The sequence below is a fragment of the Phaseolus vulgaris genome, chromosome 4 (assembly GCF_051622355.1).
Source record: "Phaseolus vulgaris cultivar YP4 chromosome 4, ASM5162235v1, whole genome shotgun sequence".
NCBI lineage: Eukaryota > Viridiplantae > Streptophyta > Magnoliopsida > Fabales > Fabaceae > Phaseolus > Phaseolus vulgaris.
Window position 1 is genome coordinate 41,777,464 of NC_143501.1, and position 10,598 is coordinate 41,788,061.

The 10,598-nt window shown below is 29.9% G+C and overlaps 1 non-coding gene across 1 annotated transcript; it reads left to right on the plus strand.

Annotated features, from left to right (window-relative positions):
- Positions 1–9,699: 9,699 nt before the first annotated feature.
- On the plus strand, positions 9,700–9,773 carry TRNAI-AAU (transfer RNA isoleucine (anticodon AAU)). The gene has a single exon. It is a non-coding gene; the product is annotated as a tRNA-Ile (tRNA).
- The last annotated feature ends 825 nt before the right edge of the window (positions 9,774–10,598 follow it).

The following is a 10,598-nucleotide window of genomic DNA, read 5'->3' on the forward strand; positions in this document are numbered from 1 at the left end:
AACTCCATGAAAACATGACAATCATGACTTTTCATGCCATGCATACTCCCTTTATCAATATTTGCACACCTTGCAATGTTAGAAGCATAACCATCTAATATCTTCAACTCTGTAATCCATTTATAACTTCATTTTGCATCTTTTGTGCTGAAAGTGTAGGTTTCCCTTGGCTTTGCTAACTTCCCATTTTGTAATTGAACCAACTGTAAGTCCCCACGTAGACATAATTCAACAACATCCATTTTTGTCTTATGATTGTCTTTTGTTTTACCTTTGACCTCCATGATAGTATTCAACACATTATCAATTTTTTTTCTATGTGCATGACATCTAGGTTGTGTCTTAACAAGTTGTGTTTCCAATATGGTAGATTCCAAAAGATTGATCGTTTTGTCCAATTATGATATTGTCCATACCCTGGTAAGGTATCAAATGAACCATTAGTTACCTTTGGAAAGTCTTGAATAAATTCCCATAATTGCTCTCCATTCAAGAAATAAGGAGACCCATTCAATTCAGTTATGTTTTTCATAAATCTCCTTTTACTTTTTCTAAAGGGATGATCCATTAGCAAGAATAGCAGATGGCAATCAAACTAACTACTTTTACCACCATATTTCAATGTAAAATCTTTTGTGTCCTCCATACAATGAGGACATGCTAATTTTCCTTTAGTCCCCAATCATAACAACACCCCATAAGCTAGATAATCATTTATTGTCCACATCAAGCAAGCTCGCATGACAAAGTTTTCTTTTCTGGATATATCATATGTGAATACACCTTTATTCCATAATTTATTAAGGTAATCGATAAGAGGCTGTAAGTAGACATCTATTTGTTTAGTTGGGTTATTTAGCTCTGATATGAGACAAGTTAGAAACATGTATGGTTTGGTCATACACATTTCAAGGGGTACGTTATAAGGAGTAATGAATACTGGCCAACAAGAGTTTGAGGATGTTGAAGCTTGGACGTATGGAGTGAATCTATCCAAACATAAACCAAGCCTCACATGCCAGGGGTCGCATGCAGAATTTGGATATATCTTATCAAAGTGATTCCAAGCTTCCCCATCACATGGATGTCGTAACAACTCATCATCTTTTCTGTTTTCAAAATGCCACCTTATTTGACTAGCAGATTCCATTGATGCATATAGTCTTTGCAATCTTGGGATGATTGGCAAATAAAACATTCTCTTCCTTGGAATATTTTAATATCTTCCCTTGTCACCCTTTGGTTCAAAATAACAAGGAAGATGACAAAGTTTTCATTTAGTTAAATAGATGTCATCCTATAATACAACATGCAACCACCTTCACAACAATCGATTTTTTCTACTTCCAAACCAAGACTTGACCCAACTTTTTTGGTCTCGTAGTAGTTCTTAGGTATGTGATTTTGTGTTAGAGCTACATCATTTATCATTTTGATGACGTAATCTAAACACTTCTCTAGAACATGCCAAGTAGTTCTAGTAGCTAAAAGTCGAATGACTATTGATAATTTTGACTATGTTACTTCTTCATAAATTGGTTCATTTGCAGATACTAACCTATCATAAAATTTCTGCATACATTTGCAAATGCTAACCTATCATATCGTTTTATGCTTTTGAATAACTTGTAAAGCATAATTGAGTTAAATATATATCTTTAACTTTTATATATATATATATATGTGTGTGTGTGTTAATTGAATTACCTTTGCGTCTCGATGTTGGATTCCATTAAAATATTATTCACGAAACCTACTTCATATTTGTTAAATTAGAAATAGTAAACTGCGTTTGGAAAGCTAAGATAGAAAGTGCAGCCTATGGTTGTATTACACTGAATCTCTCATAATGCTTTAATTCTCATAATTAATTCTTTTTTTATAATACTTTAACTCTCATATCATAATGCTTTTAATATACCCATTTGAATGTTTTCTCTCTCTTTTCTTGGATCCCTGCTCAATCTACAAGTTCTTCTTCTCTTATTTTATGAAGAAAACAACCAAAAGATACCAACTTTCCATAAAATTCAGAAAAAAGCTTTATCTCAAGTTGTGACTCTAGGGCATAATAAAAACTTTGTCAGACCACCCAAATCAAAAAATACCTCCTTGAACACTTGTTAGAGTTGTACCTTCAAAATCAAAATATTATGATGAGAACATGAACCAAGACAACACAGAAACAAAGAAATAGAGATGGAATAATCTGTAGTGTTGGAGCAAAGCTTCAGCTGGGAACAAAACATTCAACATGTGTTTGCTTCTGCGGATGGCACTGTTGTCGACAACGGATGTGTGAGTGTCACCCCCGTTTGGTTCCAGAGTTGCATGCGGGTGAGGGAGGTGATGGAGAGAAAGTGGAGGGGCTAGGGGATCATTTGAAGAATGAAGAGAGAAGGAGAGAGTAGTGAATGGAAAGCCACGTCACACAAGAGAACTTACGAATCTACCCTTCATTTTCTTCATTTATTCTTCCCAAGGCTGTCTTCCATGCAACGACAAAGCAGTACCACTGCATGCACTGTTGCATTGTTTACGCATGGCATGAGATTCTTGTGGCATAATCGATTATTTGTTATTTTTTTCGGGCATAATCGATTATGTACTCTGTGTAAAACTGATGGTAATTGATTATGTTAGTTTTTTAACTGTAGAAATAATCGATTATGCCTCTAAATTATTTGGATAATCGATTATGTTATTTTTATAAGGCATGAGTTATTCGGTTATGTTCAAGTTTTTTTTCCAGATTTGTGAATTTTTGTGTTGCTTATTTTTGTTTTCAGGCACAACTTTGTATTGTGTTCTTGTGGTGTTGTTCTTCATCTAGTTGAATTGATCTTCTTCTGCTGTTGTTCAAGTTTTTTATTTTATTTTCATATGTATTTTTGGTTTGTGTTTTAAATTTGTGGTTTATATTTATATTTTGTTTGGATGATTATGGTTTTATAATTTAATATATTTACAGTTTAACATGTCTTTGTTTCTAGGAGTGGCACTATTGTTGACGACGTATGTGTGAGTGTCACCCACATTTGGTTCCAAGGTTGCATGCGGGTGAGGGAGGTGATGGAGAGAAAGTGGAGAGGCTAGGAGATCATCTGAAAAATGAAGAGAAATGAAAGAGTGGTTAATGGAAAGCCACGTCACACATGAGAACTTACGAATCTACCCTTCCTTTTCTTCATTTATTCTTCACGAGGTTGTCTTCTATGCAATGACAAAGTACTGCCACTGCCATGCATTGTTGCACTATTTACGCATGGCATGAGATTCCTGGCTTTGGCTCTGGAATCCTTTGACCAGAAAGTGCATTTGAATGCTATCAATGAAGCGAGTGAGAGTAAATGTATGCCAATAAATTGTTGTTTCACTTGTATATAAAGCCATTGTTGTGAAACTTCAGAACTCACTCAAAGAAACTCAAACTATCTTCACAAACTTGTGAATTGGTTCACTAGGCTTGAAGAGGTTCATGAGGCATCAGAGTGGTAAGGGAGTGAGTTTCGTTGTGGTTGTTTGATCTCGGGTTAGCATTGTCTTGGTTTTGAATAGAAAATAATCGATTATGAGTGAAAAAGAACAGAGTACATAATCAATTATGCTGTTAAAAGTAGTGGATAATTGATTATGCTCGTGGCATAATCGATTATCTATTATTTTTTTTAGCATAATCGATTATGTACTCTATGTAAAACCGAGGGTAATCGATTATGTTTTTGAATAATCGATTATGTTGGTTTTTTAACTATAGAAATAATTGATTATGCCTCTGAAATCTTTGGATAATCGATTATGTGTTTTTATTAGGCATGGGGGTTAATCAGTTATGTTCAAGTTTTTTCCAGATTTGTGAATTTTTGTGTTGCTTATTTTTGTTTTCAGGCACAACTTTGTATTGTGTTATTGTGATGTTGTTCTTCATCCTAGTTGAATTGATCTTCTTCTGTTGTTGTTCATGTTTTTATTTTATTTTTATATGTATTTTTGGTTTGTGTTTTAAATTTGTGGTTTATATTTATATTCTGTATGGATGATTATGGTTTTGTAATTTAATTTGTTTAGGGTTTAGCATGTGTTTGCTTCTGCGAGTGACACTATTGTCAACGACGGATGTGTGAATGTCACCCCCGTTTGGTTCCAGGGTTGCATGCTGATGAGGGAGATGATGAAGAGAAAGTGGAGGGGCTAAGAGATCATTTATAAAATGAAGAGAAATGAAATAGTAGTGAATGGAAAGCCACGTCACACGTGAGAACTTACGAATCTACCCTTTTTTCCTTCATTTATTCTTCACGAGGTTGTCTTTCATGCAACGACAAAGCACTGCCACTGCCATGCACTTTTTCACTACTTACGCATGACATAAGATTCCTGGCTTTGGCTCAGGAATCCTTTGACCACAAAGTGCATTTGAATGCTATCAATGCAGCGGGTGAGAGTAGATGTGTGCCAATAAATTGTTGTTTCACTTGTATATAAAACCATGGCTGTGAAACTTCAGAATTCACTTAAAGAAACTCAAACTATCTTTACAGACTTGTGAATTGGTTCATTAGGCTTGGAGAGGTTCGTGAGGCATCACAGTGGTGGGGGAGTGAGTTTTGTAGTGGTTGTTTGATCTCGGGTTAGCATTGTCTTGGTTTTGTATAACAGATAATCGATTCTGAGTGAAAAAGAACAGAGTACATAATCGATTATGCTGTTAAAAGTAGTGGATAATCGATTATGAGCATAATCGATTATCTGTTATTTTTTCGAGCATAATCGATTATGTACTCTGTCTAAAATGGGGGTAATCGATTATGTTTTTGAATGATCGATTATGTTGGTTTTTTAACTATAGAAATAATTGATTATGCCTATGAAATCTTTGGATAATCGATTATGTTGTTTTTATAAGGCATGAGTTAATCGGTTATGTTCAAGTTTTTTCCAGATTTGTGAACTTTTGTGTTGCTTATTTTTGTTTTCAGGCACAACTTTGTATTGTGTTCTTGTGGTGTTGTTCTTATATGTTGTGGCACAAGATATAATTGTGGAAATTAGACGAATAAACGAATTATATGTTGAGCATGTACACCATTATCATCGTCATGCATCGTACAAATTTTCCAGGATGAACAGGTCATGAATCAATGCTACGAGTTTTTATGTGAGCATCCAGGAAGAGTTAAGCAACTATTTGGGATACCATATGACCGTCGCATGACAAAGTTGTTTGCATTCATGACTAGATGTTGATTTCATATCTCTGCGTCCGTGTTACCTTCATGTCTTTCAATTACATGTTGTCCTTTTATTTCATTTAACTTGCTTTGTAATTTGTCTGTGTATGTTTGTTATTGAATAATTATGATCAGAACTTTTAGTATTCTAGTTGAGAACTTCTAGTATTGTCTTTTCTAGGATAATGTAATATTTTGTTTATGAAGTTGTACTATTGTGTTTGATAACTTCTAATATTTTGTTTATGATATCATCATAACTTTTGTTTACTTAAAATTGAGTTTCATATTTGATGTCATGAAATTTAGAGAAGAAATTTGATTTTTTAATAATAAATGTAGATAGTTATTATTTTGTTAACATTTAACTCTTTATAAATTTCATTATAACTAAATTTACATCGCTTTCATCTTACTATGTGAGAAATTAACTTTTACATTCCTTTTTACTTTTCTTTGTATCAAACACATAATATCTTGCAAATATGTTTTCGAAAATCGTATATCCACATTTACAAACACAACATAAGTGAAAGATTTCGTTCACGAGAAATAATTGAATGAAGTTGTCATTCGTCCAATGTCTTCTTTAAATCACTAGAGACGACATCCTAACTCGGAGGAGCAAAGGAGGAACCAATCTCCGTTAAATACCTTTGTATCATATGTTTGTGTTCATTATTGAATCTTGAACTCATTGGTTTTAATTTACAAAGGGGTTTAAAAATGAGTTTTTATTAGTTTGATTTTTTTATAAATTAAAAATATTACAATGACGGTTAAAACACCATAATATTTAAATTAATTATTGATGCTAAATATTATTACATATTAATGCAAGTCTCACAAATGAGTATCAAATTGAAAACAAATGTGAAAAATGACTAAAAGAAAAGAATATCCAAAATGATTAAAAGAGAAGAAGACCCAACAAAAATAAAATAAAAACTTGATGTAAAAAACAAAACATACAACAAATATTAGTTTTAAAAACAAAAAAAAATATTAGTTTAAAAAAAAAGTTGTTTTCGAAACCAAATCTCACCAAAACTGCTGGTTATTTAGTAATGGTTCAGAAAAATGATCAAAATATCCAATATAAAATAATAAAATAAATATTAATATAAGGGTAAAATCAAAAAGTAAATATGTACACCAAAAGAGCACTTCAAGAAAGAATTATCTTTATATATAGGTATAGACACTGGTGTAGAAACATAAAACAAGTGCGGCTATTTCGAATTTATAAATGCGGCTTTATAGCCGCATTTGATCAACACGCACTTGTAAATCAAGAAATACAAATGCGACTATATAGCCGCATTTATAAATATCATTTACACGTGCGGCTATTTGTTTTAGCCGCACTTGTATATGCCAAATCTTTGGAAAAAAATTTAAAATTTTTAAAACATCGTCAATCTTGTGTAAAGGCAACGTTGATGAAGAGTCACGGGAGCGCCAACAACGGCGGCGGCCAGCAGAAGCAGCGGCGGACAGGGAAGCAGTGACGGAGCAAACTAAAAAACCCACAAGAACCCACGAAGGCAATGAAAGAGTACTGAGCAATGTAAGAAACCAAACAATGTAAGAAAAACGAATGTCAGCCAACAAAACTGTGCTTCGAGACCACCAATGCAAGGAAAAAAACATATATAAGAAAAACGAAAACATCTATGCATATATTTGTGAAGATGAAGAGGAAGAAAGAGAACTCAAGAAACGTACATTGACACAAATGGAATGCAGATGCAGCAGAAGGAGACGAACTCAGAGTGCGAACACAAAACGAAGACAAAGACGAGAAAGAAAGTATGAAATTGTGTGTGGCGCGCTTCAAAATTTATTGTAAAAAAGGATTTACGAATGCAGCTGAAGGTAAAACCACATTCGTAAATCAAAACGTTTTGGTTTACAAGTGCGGCTATACAAATAGTCGCATTCGTAAATCAAGCGCTTTGATTTACAAGTGCGGCTATACAAATACCCGCATTCGTAAATCAAGCGCTTTGATTTACAAGTGCGGCTATATAAATAGCCGCATTCGTAAATCAAAATAATTTCAAAAATGCCACCGCGTTTTTTACGAAAGCGGGTAGCGCAAAAGTCGCACTAAATAAAGAGTATCATTTTCTTCTTTTTGCACTAGTGAGATGTCTAATCCTCATTTAACTATGAATGAAAAACTCATGTTAGACAATCTAATAATAATTACATTATCTAAGTGTTATATACTTTAATCTTCATTTCATTGTGACGGTCTAACTCATGTTATAATTTAGTTCAAGCATGTCAAATAATAATTACTTTTATCATATTTATCTATATATAATCAATATTTGGTATTTATTTAATTTATATAGCATAAATTATAAATTAACAACAATAAATTAAGTATAAAAATAACGATGTATTTTTTTCACATTTTTTTTATGATAATGTAGTATAAAAAAGGTTATATATTTTATTGTTCCCATAAGAATTCAAATGATGTAAAATTTCAATATCAATATACATCATTTATATAGACCACACATTGATTTATTTTTTAATCACATATAATTTGATTTCATTTCAATCCATAACACTTTGATTTCATTTCAATCATATTGACTACACATGACTCCATGTGCAATCAAAGTACCTTAATTTCATTTCAATCCTAGTATTTGGATTCGTTTCAATCGTATTGACTATATATGGATTCATCGTCTTTCAAAAGACTCATTAAGTATGTTCTTACCAAATACTAACATCTAATTCATACATTAAGGATCATGGTAAGTTCAAACATTCATTACTGTGTGTTTACAACGAATCACGGTGTATATGAACTTTCTCATAAACTTTTCACCACTTATCTTAGTTTATATGATTTAGATCATTAGTAAAGTTAGATGATATAAGTCAAATATAAGCTTTTCATACTTATTGTATCATCAAACAACAATTCATATATTATCAACTATGTAAAATACAATTAATTTATCAACTATTTAAACATCCAAACATACTACATTAGTCAACTTAAAACACAAATTACTTTAATGATAATAAATTTGGAATTACATATTTAATGTAAAAAGCAAACTTTGTTCTTATATACTTTTAAGATAATTATAAACAAAGCTATAAATGAAAATTTATGATTAAATGATAAAATAATTTTTTATGTTATCAATTTATCATGTATTCATAAATATAAATGAATAAATTTTCATATATTTTACACTAATATTTTCACTGAATCATTTGTTGTCTCCGATATATTTAAGTCCATTTAATGAGAGATATAATAAAAAAAGAATGAATACGTTGAGAAAATGAAAAATAAAGTTTAAAAAGATTGTTTGAAAATGAACATAAAAGGTTTGAAAGCCTAAGAAGTATCGTATGATTGAGAAAAATATCTCATAAAAACTATACTTAAAATATCTCACAGTAGTAAAATATAACATAAACTAAAACATTATATATAATCATTAATTGAAAATTAGATAATTTTTAGGATGGGAATCAAATAAGACAAAACTAAGAGAAGCGATTATCTTTTCTTTTCCTTTTGACAAAGTGAAACGCTAAAGTTCCAATAAAGGCTAAAGGTTATACGTGGAAGTTGTTAATTAATTGTAGAAAAACTATCTTAGAAGACTTTTTTTTTTATATAAGTTGAAATTAATTATGTATAAATAAAAAGTTAAAGAGATTATGATAAATTTTACAAATTAATTTATATTCAAACTAAATATCCAAATATATATTAGATATTAATTAATTGAAAATGAGATTATTTTTTCAGGGTGGGGATCAAATAAAAGTTGAGACAAAACTAAGAGAAACGCTAAAGCGATTATCTTTTTTTTTTTTGCTTTTTGACAAAGTGAAACGCTAAAGCCCAATAAACGCTAAAGGCAATACGAGAAAGTTGTTAACTTATTATAGAAAAAACTATCTTAGAAGACTTATTTTTTTTATACAAGTTAAAATTAATTTGTATAAATAAAAGTTAGAGAAATTATGATAAATTTTACAAATTAATTTATGGATAAACTAAATATACAAATATATACGATATTAAATTTATCTCTTTATGGTTTACATTATAAAGTATAACATTATAAGTATTTTACGATGTGTACAAATTAGGTATTTTTTATATTTAAAAGTTAAAGTTTGTGTTGAAATTTTTAAAATGATGAAATTATGTGATCATTAAATTAATAATATATTGCTAAAATATAAAACTAAATCATTCACAATTTAATATATTTTTAAGATTAGACTGATTTTTAAAAAAATTCTATCAAAATAACATTAATGCATGAATATGAAGTTTTATCTTTAATATAAGATGTTGATATATTAGTATAAAGTGGTTGTTTTCAATTATTAGTGTATCAATTAAATAAATCAGAACAATCAATACTTACATTCGTTATAAAGGTAAAAATGATTTCCACTAACAAGTGGCCCATTAGCTCAGTTGGTTAGAACGTGGTGCTAATAACGCCAAGGTCGCAGGTTCGAGACCTGCATGGGCCATTAGTTATTTTTTTTCCTAAACTTCTTGATTTTTATATTTAATATATAAATTAAAATAAACACCCCATAATTTCTTATTACATTAATTTTTCTAAGACTTTTACCATTTTTTCAAGTTACTTTCCTTAGAATATTTTTATTCTATACTCTTTAGATTTTGCATTCTTTAAATTCCTAACTTTCTTTACAAATTTAAACATCTAGAACTTTACTAATTTTTTATTCATGTAAGTATTCCTATATTTGAATTTGATTTATATATGTCTAGTTTGGAATTTGAAGATTTCAAGTTGATTTTAACTTTCAATTTTGCAACCTTGATTAAGTCGAATACAAATATAACTTTTTAACTATTTATATAAAATTTGACTTTTAATCTCATTCATTATAGTTATTTAAATTAATGTTGAAACCATGACCTACTTTATAATTATGATGTCCGTCTGATTTGATTCTATATATATAACCACCTTAATCTATTTTTGTAAAAAAGTTTAATTTGATTTACTTCTATTTAATTTCAAAAATACCGGTTCGGTGGAGATTACCATGCATTAAATAGATCAATTATTTACAAATTAAAATTATTATTTCTAATAAAAAGTAATATTGATTTTCTAAATTTTTTTTATATATTTAATAAAACACAACACTTAAAAATTAAGACTTCACAATAATTCTACCAACATAATGTACAAAGCAAGAATTAAAATGTACAATTAACTTGTTTATATTTTTTGTTTAAAAAATTTCAACTATGTTATTTTTATTTATTAACTCTTAATTTTTTACTTATTGATAATAGTGTTTGAAAGTTCTAAATTC